At 44.1% G+C, this 17,918-nt stretch overlaps 1 protein-coding gene across 1 annotated transcript in view; it reads right to left on the reverse strand.

Annotated features, from left to right (window-relative positions):
* The window catches only part of LOC147730763 (BRCA1-associated RING domain protein 1-like), a 543,323-nt gene that overhangs the window by 315,257 nt on the left and 210,148 nt on the right, over nt 1–17,918 (reverse strand). The window lies entirely within an intron of this gene.

The raw sequence follows: 17,918 nt of genomic DNA on the forward strand, positions 1-17,918 counted from the left end.
CGGGCAAGTGAGTGCACTTGTCAGAACAACATGGCAGTTTAACAAACTGCGTGCAGGTCCTGCAATGGCAGGCCTGAGTTCCCTTTTTAAGGCTACTTGTGTGGGTGGCAAAATTAGTACTGCAGGCCCATTAGTAGCATTTGCATTACCAGCCTGGCTTACATAGTGCACTTTACTAGGGACTTTACTAGTAAGGCAAACATACCAATCATGGACAACCAATTACCATTACACTTTATGCAGGGAGTACTTGCACTTTGACACTGTTAAGCAGTGGTAAGTGCCCAGGAATAGCCCCTGGAGGTGAAGAGGCCTGGGTTGCTGCCATGAATCAATGGCTCCATCTCCTGCTGCGTGATTAAGTGAATAAGGATCCAGACTCCCACTATCAAAGAAAGAAGGTGTCACTGGCAGGGAGACACCCAGAACTGGCTTGGACAGGGGTCAGTGCCCCCATGAACACAGACTTCAAAGACTTTGAGGGTATAAATATGAGAGCTGGAACCCCTAAACTTTGATCAAGACTGAAAAGGATTGAAACTACTTTGTGGTCAAGAGGAGCCTCTGCCAAGGAAGAACCAGCTGAAGAGACTGAAGGAAAGACTGACCCTTGCTGTGTGTTCTGGGGCTGGCCTGTAGTTTGCGGATTTAACCAAGGAGAGGCCAAAGGACTTTGCTTGAAAGGACTTTGCTGTGTGCTGTGTCCTGAAGTAACTTGTACCCAAGGGCCCGAGGAGAGAGGGCTCCCTGTTGCAGAAACTCAGGAACACAAACGTTTTCAGGGGTGTCTCTGCGACGCTGTGTGCATGTGCTTTTTGCAGCTTGAGACCCTCGTACGAATTGCACCGTGATCATGGGCACCTGGAGTCCAAGCAAGTCTCAGCAACGCTGTGTGTGTGTGCTTCATGCAGCATGAGCCCTTTGTGAGGATTGTCCTGCGATCGTGTGCACCTGGAGTCCAAGTGAGTCTCAGCAAGGCTGGGTGTATGTGCTTTGTGCAGCCTGAGACCTTCGTGAGGATTGCCCGGTTATCGTGACACCTTGAGTCCAAGTGAGTCTCAGCGACGCTGAGTGTGTGTGCTTCTTGCAGCCTGAGACCTTCATGAGGATTGCCCTTTGATCGTGCACACCCGGAGCTCAAGTGAGTCTCAGCGACACTGTGCACATGGGCCCTGTTGCAGCCTGAGATCTTCGTTGGGGCCAACGGCCCGGACCAGCATCTTCAGGGGAGCTGTGCAGTCGGCCCGAGCCACCATTCCCAGAGCAGGACCTTGAACCAACCCCGTTAGGGGAGGGCCCGAGTTCCACTACCCAGAATCCACAAAGTCGTATCGGAGGCCCAAGTCAGAAGAAGAGAAGAAGAGAGCGAGGTCGCACCCCCCAGGTAACGCGTTTCGCCGCCTGGAGGCGAGGTGCGGGCTTAGATAGAGACGCTCTCGGCCTCTCCCATTCTTGCAGCACGAGCCTCTGCTTCAGCTCGCATCGCATCCCGTACTTGCCGAGGAGCAGCAGTACCGGGGCAGAAGTGCGGAGCTGCACTTTGGTTTACACCCTACACGTGTTGGGGGCATATGTTGGCAGAAGCTGACCGTGAGTCAGTATGAGTGGCGGAGAGACCATCTGAAGCACCGTGATCGTGCCGGAGTGTATTACGCATTGCATTATTTCTGCATTATGAACTACCTGATTATTGCATTACACATTGCATTATTTCTGCGTTACGAATTGCCTGATTGATACATTATGCATTGCATTATTTCTGCATTACGAACTTCCTGATTGTTGCATTATGCATTGCATTAGTTTGCATAACAAACTACCTGATTGTTGCGTTAAGCATTGCATTATTTTAGTATTACGAATTGCTTGATTGTTGCATAACGAACTGTATTATTTTTATATAGGGAACTGCTTGATTCTTGCATTACGAACTGCATAGCATTGCATTAGGACTGCATTGGATCATCTAGAATTGCTCATTAATACCGCCAGAACATACAAGGGCTGGCTGGCCTAATAACCGGCTAAGAGGAACATTACCAATACACATATGTTGGATTTATATTGTGTGGTCTCATCGTATATATCTTTTTATATAAACATATACTTGTTTTTTTATGAAAAAAGTGTGGAGTCAATTTGTGGTGTCATCATTGGGTTACTGGGAGTGTGGTTGCAAATACTTTACACACTTGCCTTGTAGATAAGCCTGGCTGCTAGTGCCAAGCTACCGAGGGGGTGAGCAGGGGCTATCTGAGAAGGTGTTCTTCCTTTCCCTGACGTGGAAGCAAGGGACCCTATTTGGCCTAAGGTACCTACCTCAGCAAACAAGAGACCCCCAGTTCTCACACCCACCAAAAAGGGACACATCTTATGAGATCCCATTCAAGGGTTATCTTATCAGGGGTAAAACATTAGCAAGTCTGCTAAGTGAGAAACCCGCTCCAGGCAGCAAAGGCAGTCAGCTGTAGCATGAATTGTCACCAGTGGTACAGAAAATTCAATTTAAATATCTATCTTAAAAAAAAAGTAAATATCTGACTATCTTACACAGTGTGGTGCAAGGTAAGTCTCCATCATCTTTTATAAGCAAATTCAAGATACATAATCTGTCTCTCACTCTACATTCAGGAGGTGAGCCACAGGTAGCCTATTTTGTTATGGTGAAAGAGCGTTTTTTATGTGCAGCTGCTAAAGAGTGGAATACCTATGTCTTTGTTTACGTTATCAATGATTTTTCCCCTTTGGTGCTTAGGACGGACCCTGGTCGTCATATGTCATGGAGGGCGTGTGCGGACGATGGCCGCGGGCCGTCCAAACCCTGCCCGCTCATTAATTCTACCGCACAGCAGGAGAATTATCGCAACGCGCAAGGGGTTAAAATACTCTTATTTACGTTTGCTCACAATCGGTCTTCATTTCTCTTAGTTTTATGTCGGAAAATTCTGCTCAGTGGCAAGAAGGTATTGCGTTTGTGCACTTAAGAAATACCCTACTACATAACAGAAGACAACAAAACAAGTATTGGCAAAGCCAATAGGTCTCCCCTATGTAAGTTACTACCTTTATAAAGGTTTCTAGCAATGCTGTGCAGCATGGCTGAAAGTATTAAAAACAAGCGCTATGATGCAGCTTGTGCTGGCTGTGTCAAAGTGCTAGTTTTAAATTGCTGACAAGGCATCTCAGAAGGAGGGAGGGCTTCTAACATGGGGGGCTGTAGAAGCCTCCAGCCCTCCTGCCAACAACAAAAAAAACTGCTATAATATTACCAGCTCTGGCCTTGTCATAGCACGTTTAAAAAAAACAACTTACATCCATGCTGAATAGCAATCATCTTGCTGTGCAACGCAGATAAAATATTGAACAAGTCAATGGGTAGCGTTGATGGGGCATACTGGCTGTGCCATCCATTTCTTTTCTTGCGGGAAGGGAGTTTTGGAGAGGGGTAAGAAACAATGCGGGAAGGGACAATGAACAATGGGAGACCATAATAGAGAGGGGCAAGCAACAAACCGGGGGTTGGAAGTGAGGGTCATAAGGGGCAAACAACAACACAGGAAGGCACGGGGCAAGCAACGACAAGGACAGGGGACTGAAGGAGGCAAGCAACTACAAGGAGAGAGACAGGAGGGAGGAAGGAGGCAAACAACAAGACAGAGGTGAACACAAGTGTGTGAGGGGCAAGCAGCAACATAGAGAGGGAAAACAACAACACTTGGAGGGATGAGAGTGGACAAGCCACAATACGTAGGAGAACGGGAGGGTGAGGCAGCAACAACATGGAGGAAGACAGTGGTAGAACACCATTAGGAAGATGGCCTGCAAACACATTCACTCTTGGTTCAACTAAAAGAAAAAAGTAGCCCCGAAAGTGTGACCAGAGGGAGGCTACAAGTACTTGGGCCAGCCATGCTCTAACGGAAGAACAAAGACAAAGAGGAAGTAAAGCTGGTACATGCTGAGCAAAGAGAAACAAAGAAACAGGTAACGATGAAGCCAACCAATGTTAAGCAATGGACTGGCTCTAAACCCAATGTAAGCCAACACAATGTCTCGCAAACAAAAACGCATGCGCTGTCTCAGGCAAGACTTAACAAGTACAAAGTGATTGTTTACGCACTTCTTTCAGGTTTTCAAAACACAAACAAAAGGTATTGTCATTTACAATAGCAATAGCTTAAACTCTCGCAAATGCGAGAGCTATTGCATTGCAAATGCTTGTTATAGCTACAGATGAGGACAGAGCAATACAATGAACTACCTTTTCTGCGAGCCTATGTCTGCTGGTTTCACAATAATCGGTTTACTGGGTTCATAGTAAACACACTACAGCCTGCCACTTTAATGATAACAGTTGGCGCAAGGGGTGATATGTAGCAGGAAATTGCAATTTATAGTGTGTAAAATACATTACCTCCCCTGATGTAAACATGCACACAGTCTTGCAGAAATGCATCCTTTAGCACAGGGCTTAAAACATGAAAGAATACCTGCATTGAGAATGGGGGGATCTGAACCCCTAAAAGGGTTGTCCATGAATGTAAAACACCCCACAGTGCAGCTCTGCAGGGCAGCTGCCCTCACCCCATCTCGTTCCTATATTAAAATGCTCACTGCTTCCGTACGTAAAGGTAACAGGCGGGTCTCAACAGGTCAATCATTTCTCATGATATTGAACATTTTAGAATCCGCCGGTACTAGCTGGAGTCGCCTGTTTAAGATCAAGAACAGCGCCGCTAGGAGCTGCCCAGATGCATCACAAAAAAGAGACAGCGAGATGACCCAAGGGTGTGATCACCGACACAAAAGCATCAAGTAAATCCCCCGATGTCTGTTTGTCGAGGTATTGAGACCAGCATCATCAGGCTGGTAGGCAGTAGAAGAACTCCCACATATTTATGGAGTCCCACATATGGAGCCCGGAGACCAAGTGGATTGGGTGATGGTGAATGTCAGCATATGGGACCAGGCTCTTAGCATCATTATCAGAAAGGGCTTCTGTCTATTCCCACTTTGAGATAACATGTTTTTCTGTGTTTTTGCAAAGATGGTGGACAGTCACACCCACCTTGCTCTACACACGAGGATTATACTGGTGTACTGAGAATTCGATAAAAACATTCCAAGCATACTTTTCAAATGAATGAATGGAAGATGTATTTACAATAGTTTTGGAATGACTCACATATAAGAGAATGGGAGATAAAGCAAAACAAGTCCATACAATTATAGATAAACATAAGAGAATATTTACCTAGCCTAGCTACTGAGTTTTTGGGTAAAAGAACCAGTTCTACTTTGAAGTCAGCTGGGACCCATCAGGAAATGACCCGTCACTCTCTGTGAGTTGGAGAGATTCATTAAGCATCTCTCAAAACTCTGCTCTGATGTATTCACCAGTGCCATGTGATAACATCCTAGTAAACAAGCAGCACTAAAAGTGACCGCGAAAGCATTCGCTATTGTAAAAGATAAAAAAAACACGCCTGGGAGTGGTGCGTGCGCGCCATTGCGAGCTATACGTTTTCAATTATCGTGCCGTGCCTGGGCACGATAATTGAAAAGATATGGGCTTTGGTGCGCTTAACAGACACCAATGGGCCATGGGCGGAGCAATGCGCCTGCCTTTGGCCTATTGCGTGCTCTGTTTAAATAAAACACGCAAACAAAGCCTAATAGCGGAATCCAAAAGGAAAAGCACACGCACAAGCGTGTGCGATTCCAGGGTCCGTTTTCAAACCCAGGACAAACGGGCTCTCGCCTGCGCGAGCAATGCTGCGCCCTGCAACGCAGGGCGCGAGCCCTAAAAAGGGCATCAGGCTGAACCCAGCTTTGGTTATCAATAGTTTTTCCTGAACCAATCACAGACAGATTACCTGGCCTCAACTAGGAATCGGATGATGCTTTAAGTGTCAAATTATTTCTGGAAAAATAAAGAACACTTAATAATATCAACAGTGATTTATTTTGACATTGATGACATTCTAATAGAAACAGAAAGCAGTTAAACACATTTTCTAAATGTGACCATTGAGGGCAAAAAAAATAAAAACTACTTCTTGTGACTTCACTGGACACAAGAGGACACAATTAAGCACTGCCTCAGAAACTGTAACTGTTGTTCAATGAGACAGCAAAGAAAGGACTATATTTTGGTGTTTCGTAAGTATCCTCATTTAAATAAATTTTAACTTAAAAAAATGTAGCAGGAGAAAGATAGGTCATTGCACATGCATGGAAATAAGGAAGTAGGAGTTTGTTTGAAAAATTAGAAATAGAAGTGATTGAGTAAAGACCTACAGTAGACATCTGAATGTCAAGAACATTGTTTCAAAGAGATGTGTTCCTTCATCTTTAAAAGGGCAGAGACTTCCTCACATTAAACCAGACAAAGCAACAAAGTTAAGGAAATATATAATGCAATTAGATCAGGTTTTTCTACAGAGTCCTACAAAACACATTCAGCTTGAACAAAAACTTGCCGGTCAATGGCCTTGTGAAAAAACGGAAACAGTATGTTCGCTCCTAATTTGATATTATAGCTGCAACCTTTCAAGGTGAATGCTTTTGCTTTGATTTGATGATTTGATCTGAAGTAAACCATTTTTCTTTCAGTCAGCAATATGATAAACAATTGATTGCAGAGAACCATAAATATGTGTATTGCTTTGAGATCCCTTACCCATTCAACGAGGTACTCGACAGGGCTGCCCACTCTCCCGGCTCCTTTTTGCCCTTGTGATAGAACCTCTGCCAGGATAGTGAGCTGTGACGCCCAGATACAGGGATGGAAATTGGAGAGCTCCAAGGAGTAGAGAATTGCATTATATGCGGATAATGTACTCCTCTACTTAGCAAGCCCCCATCTCACTGGGCCACGTGATCTTGGACTCCTTGAGCTATATGAGCCCACCTCTGGACTTCAAGTAAATAAGGGCAAATCCCTATTGGTCTCGATCCAAGGAGACAATGCAGTTACGCAATGGCACTCGTCACTACCAATAAGAGGGCTCAGCTTTAAATACCTATGAAAGCATATCTCCCACACATCAAAACTGGCATGGACCCTTAACATGACACCCCTCATAGGCAATATGAAATTCGACCTTCTATGATGGGCAACCATGCCGCCAATCAAACTGGGTAGAGTGGCCCTCTTGAAAATGATGGTCTTATCTCGATCTATATGTCCTCAGAACTTCTCGTAGTGGATCCCTAACAGATCGTTCAAAGACCTCACGTCATCTATATGAACCTTCCTGTGTGGAAATCACCCGCATAACCTGGACTAAATGTCAGAATGGGTGTCTTCAAGAGCGAGATGGGCATGGGACACCTTCAAATGTACTACTGAGGACACAAATAATAATGAAGAGTGACTCGTTGACTCTAGTGTGGGACTACCCTGCCTACCAGGCAGAGCTATCCCTTCTTGTCTTGACCGAGTGATGAAGATACTATATGGAGACGCCATCCCACAGTGTCTCCCTGAACAAACCCATGTAATCTTTATGACCTCGCACACGGCACTGTGTTTAATGGTCTGGCGGGGCACATTAACGCAACAAAGGATGAGGAGAAGACATCTCCACCAAGTTCCACAGCTCCAGGGCTTCCAGTTGTGGGAAAACATAAGTATCATACATCTAGATGGGTGGCAGAAGGGGACCACATCACCTCCTTTTAGGATATCCAGGCCCATTACAACATCTCCAAAGCCCAGTTCCACAGGTATTCTACAAACCAGGAATGCTCGAAACCACATATGGAGCAGGACTGGAAGAGCTATCCGAATACAAGCTGCTAGAGCTTACGTTCCTTAAGGGTAGGCTGGAAGGAAGTGGTGTCTCTTACATCTACCACACACTAATCACCAATGCTCCCGACACCTACACCACCTTGAGAGGGAAATGGGAGGAGTATATAGGACCCCTTGATGATCTGGACTGGAGGTTTGCATGTATGGCTCCGCAGGAGCTTGCCATTCTCTCCAAACTAAGAATAATTCAACTGAAGTACTTCCACAATTCCTACCTCATGCCCCGGAGGAAGTAGCAAGTCATACAAATTCTCCAACCGACCTGCTACCGTAGTCCCAGCAGAGACGCAGATTTTTTTGGTATGAGCTGCGGTGTTCTCCAATGGCAACATACTGGAAAGGATTGCTCACTGCTTCATTCAGGTCCTGGGTTATCCAATTGAGTTGACGCCCCTGCACGTCCTTTGGGACCCATTGATGACTTAGGAAACACCATGAGAGATACTTAATAGAGATTGATACTCTTGATTGCTAAAAGACATACCACAGAGATGGAGGATCGGAGTGGCAGTGGAGGATGGACTGGTCTGCCAAACTTCACAAACCCATCTACAGGGCAAGGGGATTTCCCTGGAAACATGCACAAATTGAGGTATAATGGTGGAATTATTATGGTCTCGGACTTCAATGAATAAATATATGACTTGATGCTTTATAATGGATGGGGTAGTGAAAATGTGCGCAATGGTGATTGCAAACACCAATAAAATTGTGATCAAAGAAAATGAGCGCATGGCATCAGCATATGACCACGGTGTTAAAGTAGCAGCTGAAAATGGGAGTCATTGAAGAACCCTACAGGCTATATGTACCATGCAGAAGACTTTACATTTGATCCTATGTTTGGTTGGCAGCCATGCTAAAAGTGATTTTGGGTAGCCGTGAACAAAGGCAGACGACGACAAAGGCGAAGGAAGTACAACACGTCCTTGGTGACAGAACTGACATGAATGGAGAATGATGGTTCAATAGCGGAATGATTCCCTGGTTTCAGACTGATTTAAAGAGAGTGGGAGGAGGGCACAGAGACTGGGGTCAGATCATAATCAGTGTCCAGGCTTTCCAGGGCAAATAAGTACGAAATTCTTTTTGGTGCCGATCAGGCAGATCCAATTATCCCTCATCCATTTCTGCACGTCTTGAAGGCTGTTGAGCACTTCCCTCGCTTGCCTAGTTCCAGAATGGCCTGGGGTGTATTTTAGTATGCACATATATATGGTTGCTGACGCTGTGACTAATGGAAACTGATACCAGACTAGCCTTGTCTGCATGGAACACAGCTGGCGAGAAGGGCGATTATCGAAAAACAGTGCAGGTCAAACTGGACTTGCAGTAACATGCACTGAGCATCAGTGTCAATATCTGAAGCAAAAACCATGACCAGGTATGCACTATTACACGGATAGAGAGCTTTATCGCAAACATAAACCTTTTCTCTCATCTAAGTAAGAGCAAGCATAAAGTCCAGAGACAAGCAGAGCAACTAGCAGCATTGAGAATGGCCGCTTAGCACTCTAGCAAAGGCCCATTGCAAAAGCACGCAAAAAACCCACATACACTTGCTTCCATCTCCGTAAAGTAGAAATGAGAGGGCCTGGACTAAATGGCTAAAGGCACCATAACAAAGATGGTCTGCTCTGATTAGGCGTCTGCTGTCTTTATTGTGAAAGACCGTATTTAGCTTGTGGCTATCTGCCTGGAAGTCAGTATGCAAGTGCCCAGAAAAGGCAGATTTGGAAAGGCGCTGAAGAAGGTCAAAGCTGCAGGCAGGCACGGGTTAGCTGAGTGGCGAGGCAGACAGAATGTGAGTGAGGGTTGCTTAGGTAGCCTTGGACTGTTTCGCGTTTCGAATCTGTAGAGTGGCTATACTATGGTACCCCGTGGAGAAACGGATCTCAGAAAGTCACGGACAAGACCATGAACCCAGAAACAAAGCCACGTGAAAACTGATTAATCTACAATGAGAGACATGCTAGTTTGAACGGAATAAATCCCAGGTTATGAGGCATACATTGAGCATTTATCTGCTATGCAAAAAGAGAAAAATAATACAGATGAGACAACTTATGGCAAATCTGGACTCTGCTGAATGCCACTTACAAAGATGGTTTATGAGAGGGAAACCTATTAAAAAAACTTGAAATGGGTAAGCTAGGCACAAAGAGTATTGTGATGCAGATAGTCATTAATGGAGGGGAAGTCCCACCCTCCCTTCCCTACGTAAGGGAGGATTTAACCAGTTTGAGTCGTAAAGTGGATATGCGAGTTTGCAACTCTGCAAACTAGCCTTCAATAAGGATAGTATCCCCTAAGTAGGCAAACAGATGAAGAGAGATGCTAATGCAGCAGGTGTGTGTCACACGAGCACGCAGAACACAGGCAAAATCCTCACTGTCGCATGCAGAACTGAACCAGAGGCGTACTGCATAGGAAGGTGACACTCCAGATACTAGGGGCTAGCTGGGCAAGAAAACTTGAGGAGCATACAGCCTGCCTCTAAGGAAGTCTGATTCTATACTCACCATACAGATCCCAGTTCAGCCACAGACATCCTATAGAGTTGACAGGTGTGGAAGTGATGTGCAAGAAAGGAAGACCAAGACAATGAGGCGAGGTACGTCTGAACAATGAGTCTGGAACAGAAATGCATGGTCATACAATTGGAGTTTTACCAATGACTAAATATGATTGAAGCATCTAGAGAGTAGGGAAGAAAGGTATGGGGACGGCTAGAGAGGAAGGTAATGTTTTGAAGTACATTTTTCACTGGCTGCAATAAATATTGATGTGTGTTTAGGAACAGTTAAAGTGATATAGAAATAGAGAAAAACAAGCATTTGCAATGCAATAGGTCTCGCATTAGGAAAGTTTGAGGTATTGGTCTTGTAAATGACAAATCTTTTATTTAGTGTTGGTTTTGAAAATAGTGAAATGAATAGCTTTTTCATTTACAATGCCAATACTTTTAACTTTTGCAAATGTGACACTTATAGCATTTGTAATGAAACATGTTTTGTATTTACGTGACTTAGATGTATTGATATTACAAATAACAATGGCTTTTATTTTTTTTTACATAATTAATAATTAAATAAGTTATTGTAATTTATATTGGCAATAGCTTAAACTTTAGGAAATAACTTTTGTGAAGATTATGTTCAGTGTATTTTATTGTGGCGAAAATCCAAGAACAGAAGTGAAATACTAACATTTTTGTGACATTTGTAATAAAGCTTGAAACATTGAGAGAACATATTTGAACCAGTTGTTGTTGAATAGTTGCACAGATTGATGCTGTGGTGGCACTGAGTGATGTTGTGGTGACGACGAGTAATGCTGTGGCGTTCAGTGATGCTTTAGTAGCGCATAGTGATGTTGTGGTGCCCTTGAGTGATGTTGTGGTGCCCTTGAGTGATGTTGTGGTGCCCCTGAGTGATGTTGTGGTGCCCCTGAGTGATGCTGTGGTGCCCCTGAGTGATGCTGTGGTGCCCCTGAGTGATGCTGTGGTGCCCCTGAGTGATGCTGTGGTGCACTGAGTGATGCTGTGGTGCCCCTGAGTGATGCTGTGGTGCCCCTGAGTGATGCTGTGGTGCCCCTGAGTGATGCTGTGGTGCCCCTGAGTGATGCTGTGGTGCCCCTGAGTGATGCTGTGGTGCCCCTGAGTGATGCTGTGGTGTCCCTGAGTGATGCTGTGGTGGTGCGATAGATAGATAGAGTGAGGGTGATAGATAGATAGAGTGAGGGCCATAGATAGGGTGAGGGCGATAGAGTGAGGGCGATAGATAGGCATAGATAGATAGATTGAGGCAGATAGATAGATCGATAAATAGTGAGGGCGATAGATAGAGTGAGGGCGATAGAGTGAGGGCGACAGATAGATAGATAGAGTGAGGGCGACAGATAGATAGAGGGCGATAGATAGATGTGTGTGGGTGTGTTGTGGTGCCCTTGAGTGATGCTGTGGTGCCCCTGAGTGATGCCTGATGCTGTGGTGCCCCTGAGTGATGCTGTGGTGCCCCTGAGTGATGCTGTGGTGCCCCTGAGTGAGGGCGACAGATAGATAGGTGTGGTTGTGTGTGTGTGGTGTGGTTGTGTGTGTTCGTGTGGATGTGTGTGTGTGGTTGCATGTGTGTATGTGCGTGGTTGTATGTATGTGTGTGTGCGGTTAGAAGAGGATGCATGTGGAAGAGAGCAGCAGATCAGCACAGCAGAAGAGAACAGGGAGTTAAAGAAGGAGGAGAGTGGAAGAGAGCAGCAGATCAGCACAGGAGAAGAGAACAGGGAGTTAGAGAAAGAGGTGGGTGGAAGAGAGCAGCAGATCAGCACGGGAGAAAAGAACAGGGAGTTAAAGTAGGAGGCAGGGTGGAAGAGAACAGCAGATCGGCACAGGAGAAAAGAAGAGAACAGGGAGCTAGAGAAGGAGGGGGTGGAAGAGAGCAGCAGATCAGTACAGGAGAAGAGAACAGGGAATTAGAGAAGGAGGTGGGTGGAAGAGAGCAGCGGGTCAGCACAGCAAAAGAGAACAGGGAGTTAAAGAAGTAGGCAGGTGGAAGGGCAGCAGATCAGCACAGGAGAAGAGAACAGGGAGTTGAAGAAGGAGGCGGGTGGAAGAGAACAGTAGATTGGCACAGAAGAGAACAGGGAGTTAGAGAAGGAGGCAGGGTTAGAGAAGGAGACAGGGTGCAAGAGAGCAGCAGATCAGCACGAGAGAAGAGAACAGGAAGTTAGAGAATGAGGTGGGTGTGAGAGAGGAACAGATCAACACAGATGAAGAGAACATGGAGTTAAAGAAGGAGGCGGGTGGAAGAGAGCAGCAGATCAGCACAGGAGAAGAGAACAGGGAGTTAAGGAAGGAAGCGGGTGGAAGAGAACAGCAGATCAGCACAAGAGAAGAGAGCAGGGAGTTAGAACAGCAGGCTGGGAGGGAGAGGGCTGCAGATTAGCAATTGTTGCCAATTTAACTATGTCACTTAAAAGATTGGTTTGCACCTCTGCCATGATGTGCAGCCAGTAGGCTGTTTTCTTGCCAGGCTGTGCCTTCCATCCTTCTGAGGTTGGTATTTGAAGTATGATTAAAAGTTGGTAATAGCAGTAATGGCTATTTACAGCACTTATAATCTACAAACTAGATGGTTTAGGGTAAAAACTAACACAGAAGGTCCTGTGGGTCCATTTTACACCCGGTCAGTACCACATATGTAGACCTGTAAATACTCAAGAAAACAGTTTATGACGTAAAAGCAAAAAACAATTTCACTGGTCATGTTTTACAAAATTATATTCTCCTTGACATGTCTTGTGAGTGAAGACGACGCAGTGTTCAAAAGTGCAAGTGTGGAACAAAAGTGATACCCAAATTTATACACAATCATGAATCCATGCAAATTCTTTGTGAGTTAAATACTAAGTAATAAAGCCCCAGAGATTTTCAAACCTTTCCTAAGATTTTGAGGCTTCATCACGCCGCAAATTGTGCCATCTATCTCATGTACCTAAGGGAGTACAGAAAGGCCTGTTGGGCACTTATTAGTGCATAATAGCCCAATCTATTTGTGTGACCTACCTCCAACTCCGTAATAGATACACTTCAGAAAGGAGGTGCCTTCAATGAATGCACTACACAGTAAAGAAAGCACATTGTCTATTTTCCATCAGGTATTAATCATAACATATTGAACTAAGGGACCCGAATTCCCGCCATTTTCAAAATTATGCAACCGAGCTTCATGTTGACCACTAAGTCCAAATTGCAACTGTGTGCACCCAGTCTGTTTATGATATGTACCACAACAAGTCCAACCTATACTATACTAATATCTCTGTTGTGTTTATACTCTTGGTAACCAGGGCCATCCATGATTATGGAAGCAGCCAACCAGCTACACATGCCAGTTCAGTAATTCCGGACAAAAGCACAACTCAGCTGCGAAATAACTTGAATTACAATTATACACTGAAATATTATACTGTGGCCATCAAAATATCCAAAGCTGGTTTAGCAGTTCTGGATCTAAGTGCAATGAAATAAAACCACCATTTGCTTACACTTAAGCTATTGGCATTGTAAATGACAATGCCTCATTATTTATCCGTTTTGAAAACCAATATATAAATAAATAAATAGCATTGTCATTTATAATGCCAATGGGTGAAACTTTCACAAAAGCGAGACCTCACTCCAAGCACACAGAAATGGAGGGGTGGAGGAGAGACTGTAGGGGGGCAGGCCTATGGAGGTGCTCAGCTGTGCAAGTAGGGCTGACAAAGTGAATCCGATGAGCTGCGACTAAAGGGAGGGGCACGGATGCCATTGAAGTGCAAGCATGGCATGGGGTGATTTCACCACAAAAAAAAGCATTTGGTTAAAGAGCAGTTAAGGAGACAGCCACAAAGTGTGCTATACACATGCACGAGAGACTGAAAGCTTTGCGACAGATTTGGAAAAAATGTATATAGACTGGTGGAACAGAAAGAAAGTACTGCTTGTTGACTGGATGGAAAGTTGAAGTGCAGGCAGAAAATAAACAAGCGTGAAAACCCACTAATAACTTGCAGGAACCAGAAGGATCGGAAAGAAATGGGAACGGAGGAACCCCAAGCATGCGATTCACTCATGAATATGAGGGTGAGAATGCCGTGGCATTGGTGTTTGTCCACATCTGCTCGGGTTACAAACGAAGTTATCTAAAACAAGTTTGAGCTACTGACATTGCAAATAACAGCCTTTTATTTGTTTTTAAAACTAAAACAAAAATAAAAGGCATTGTCATTTACAATGCCAATAGCTTAAACTTGTGTAACTGCGAGACCTATTGCATTGCAAGGGATTGTTTCACGAGGGAAAGAAAAACACCCAAGGGGTTGGGTAAGTGGGCTGAATTCTGTTTTCATTTGAGAAACTCGGATCACTGCATGTGCTTTTAGTATTGTGACCTGGATAAGAAGTGGGGTGGGGGGGGAGGGCGCTCGAGCGAGGACTGTTACATAAAAAATGCTGCGGGTCTTTAATATAGCACACATCACAAACTGAATTGCCTACTAGTACTTGAGCAATGGCCGGTGTTATTTCTCCACACTACGTCACTTTTTATATTACCTTCAGAGTTTAAAGTAAGAGTCCACACTTCAGCAAACAGGACCTGCTGCCTGTAGGTTATACATTTCGCTGAAGAAAGCGCTCAACACCATCAATATAAACATACAGATTGCACCTCCACTCTTCAGATGCCTGCCGGGCGCACGCACACACACTCACTAGAGAGAGACAGTCAAAGAGATGGAGAAGCTGAGACAGGCAGTCAAAGAGGCAGGCACAGAGAGAGGCAAGCCAGGCAGTGGTTAGCGAGAGGCAGACAGGTAGTAGAGTGAGAGAAGCGAGGCCAAGTAGAAAAGACAGGCAGACAATGTCAATGAAAGAAAAAGAGAGACAGGCAGTCAAAGAAAGAAAGAGACATTCAGCGGTCACTGTCATTTAAAGCAGCACTCTGCAATGTGACAGAGTGCTTCATTAGTTCATCTGGGGAGGATAATGCGATGCATCTCAGCCTCTGTGTCTCACCACTTTATAAATTCAAAATAGACGGAAAGAGTGTGCGAATTGGAAATGACAGACGGAGAGAGTCGGACCAGATCAAAGCCCTTCTCGGAGATATAATTTGGACGAGAGAGAAAACTAGAGAGGCGGGGATCAGATCCCTTTGAAGCACAGCCTTGCAGCCGTGAAAGTGAGTGAAACGGCAGGGATGTAATTAGGGGGGAGGAGTAGTGAGGCCGAGCGCGCGCTGGGGTGAATGCCTGAGGCCGCTGGGGAAGCTTCAGATGCCTGTGGGAGGGAGGCTGATGGGTTTGATGTGGACGCACTTTCCGCACGAGTGCACCACACAAACTGTCCGAAATCCGTGATGGTTTCAGACCTTGGTTTGCCCACTATACTCTCGTCTATTATCCTTGCGGGATTAATAGGCGAGACCTAAAAAGAAAGATACTGGTACAATCAGAAGGCGTAAAAAATAATCAAGGAGGGAGAGAAAAAAAAAAAGACATGCATACACTTTCTGATCTATCATTTAAGTTGGCCTAACTACTGCCGTTGTCAGTTTCTAAATGTCTTATGTTCAGTTTTTAGCTGATTCGTGTCTGGTTTCTTTCCTACTGACCACGCCACAATTTAAGGTCCTAAAACCACACCAGTCGCAAAAAAAAATGCTACATTTTGGAGGCTCCTTCAACCCGGTGTCCGACTGGGTCCTCCATAGAAATCATGAAATATATTCAGTTATTGTCAATGTTTCCATTCAGGACATCGATTTGAGCAGATTTAGGCCAGAAATTGCTAACTCTATACGGGTCTCAAGTGCGTTGCATTTCACCCATGTGCAAGTATCTACAATTTTCTGATTTTGCAAGTCTTTACAATCTAGTGACCGCATTCCTCTCACCTAAATTTATTAATAAACTGCATTAGAATTGAATTCACAAGCTGAACAATGTGTACTGCCAAAAATGCCAGGTTATGTGAAAATACTCCATTTCCAAGTACACCCTGCGCTGGAAAGGCAACTTTATATAATTAATACAGATCTTGTATCACTTTTGAGTTGGTGGAGGGACGCTGCATCTGCTAAAATTGTGTATTCTTATATTCCTTACAGACTTGCATCGTATATACCAAGGGTCCACAAGGACAGATTTAATTAGGGCCGTTCAGATAACACTGCTGGAAGATTTTTAAATAATAAGCGCAAATGACCATCGAAATGAATGAAATCAATGATGCATGCTGCTTCATGCAGAGAAAGAGACTCACGGGGTACGCCTCGGAAAACAAATTGCAACTAATATGGCCACGAATATGAAAACGATGCCATTTAATTCCAAAAAGCATACTTAGACGCATCCACATGAAGCAAAATGTAACCGTTTTCTTAGTTCATTTACTTAAAATGAAGGACAAAGATCAAGCGTTAATTCAAGCACTGTGGGAAGTCGTAGTAGAGTAATTTCCAATAACATAAGGCAGTACCAACAAACAGAAATTAAGGAGAAAGCAAACTGTGAACACTACCTTTAAACCAAACTTACACAACGGCAGGCCAAAGCCTAAATTCCATTTGCCGATTTCTGTCCAATGCAATGTAGAAATACCATGCTGCTACAGTCTATCAGACCATCAGTCTACATTAAACACCAAATATTTGACTACTAGGAAGCACTTGAGTTCCAGATGTTTGTATTAATGCACCACGTTTCGCCAAGTTGCACTGCAAGTTCCGCACTTTCGAACTAGTAGTAGTACATTTTTGAAATAAAATATCGGAAAAAACAAGAATTTACAAATCCAATAGAACTGGCATAGGCAAGTCAGCAAATTATTTATGTATTTTTGATTTCAAACATACAACATGGTTAAGTGTTCAAGTAATACAAAAATAGAAATAGTGCCATCTTAAAGTGGCTTATGTATGGTAAATAAGTTAAAAGCGTCCCAACACAAAAGAAAAAAACATGGCATGAACGCAGAAAAGGCAGCTATTGCCTTAAAGTGGACACAATTTTAGGCAGATCTGCACAAGCTAAATACTGTCACTCACAAGGTAGAGAACAAAGGCATGAGTGTGCTGTTCCAATGCCCCATGATGTATGCTATGATGGGACGAAGCAAAATGTGAATGAAAGCTGAACCAATTTATTAAATTAGTAAAAAGAAAGCACACTATCGTTTATAGACTGTTTAACTACGAGCTAAATTATTTAAATGTATGGTGAAGTAGATTGGATAAGCTCCTACAACAGGGCTTGTAGTCAGCCTCTTACCATTTTTAAAGATGTGAAAGTCAACAAAACGTCAGTGGGCTCAACACTGGATTATATGTACACGGTTCTTATTAGGAAGAATATTTTATAGAGAAAATACATGTTGCATGTAAATGATGCAATGTGGGCGGACATCAAAGGGCTGCCTCCTCAATGTGTCCAAACAGTCTTTTTCTAACTATTTCTAACTTGAATAGGACGAATGATCACAAGTAATATGTCACTTTTGGGATTTGTGTTTAAAAATGTAAAATATGTGTACTGCTAATAAGCCATTTACTCTTTG

The sequence above is a fragment of the Lissotriton vulgaris genome, chromosome 2_1 (assembly GCF_964263255.1).
Source record: "Lissotriton vulgaris chromosome 2_1, aLisVul1.2, whole genome shotgun sequence".
NCBI classification, from domain to species: domain Eukaryota; kingdom Metazoa; phylum Chordata; class Amphibia; order Caudata; family Salamandridae; genus Lissotriton; species Lissotriton vulgaris.